This window comes from Apium graveolens, chromosome 5 (genome assembly GCF_009905375.1).
Source record: "Apium graveolens cultivar Ventura chromosome 5, ASM990537v1, whole genome shotgun sequence".
Lineage (NCBI taxonomy): Eukaryota > Viridiplantae > Streptophyta > Magnoliopsida > Apiales > Apiaceae > Apium > Apium graveolens.
In genome coordinates this window covers 169,950,620-169,951,215 of record NC_133651.1, presented here as the reverse complement: position 1 = coordinate 169,951,215, position 596 = coordinate 169,950,620, and the positions used below count along the sequence as shown (strand labels likewise).

The 596-nt window shown below is 42.1% G+C and overlaps 1 non-coding gene across 1 annotated transcript; it reads right to left on the bottom strand.

Moving 5' to 3' along the window:
• Positions 1-252: 252 nt before the first annotated feature.
• LOC141662401 (small nucleolar RNA R71) lies at positions 253-359 on the bottom strand. The gene has a single exon (XR_012550520.1). It is a non-coding gene; the product is annotated as a small nucleolar RNA R71 (small nucleolar RNA).
• Between the last annotated feature and the right edge of the window lie 237 nt (positions 360-596).

The window sequence follows — 596 nt, the reverse complement described above, 5'->3', positions numbered from 1 at the left end:
CAGAACTAAGTTCAGTTTGGGGGTTGTCCGACAGGAGACCCCAACTTGCACATCAGAGATTTCATCGAGATCTGCGACACTTTCAAGTTCAATGGAGATTCTAAAGATGCTATTAAGTTGAGGCTTTTCCCATTCTCTTTGCGGGATAAAGCTAAGTGCTGGTTACATTCTCTACCACCAGGGTCTATCACCAAATGGGAGGATCTTGCTCAAAAGTTCTTAAGTAAATTATTTCCTATGGCGAAAACCGTGGTAATCAGAAACGTACTTACTTAATTTGCTCAGCAGTCCGGAGAATCTTTATATGAGGCTTGGGATCACTATAAGAAGATGCTTAGGAAGTGCCCACATCATGGGATGCCTGACTGGATGATCATTAACTGCTTCTATAATTGTTTGGGTGCTACTTCTAGACCCATGCTTGATGCAACATCGGGAGGAGCCTTATGGGCTAAAAGCTATGATGAAGCTTATAAATTGATCGAACTGATGGTTGCTTATTTATACCAGAATCCTACTCAAAGACTACCTCAGAGCAAGGTAGCAGGTATTTTGTAGTTAGATACAGCTACTGCTATAGCTGCTCAGCTTAAGGC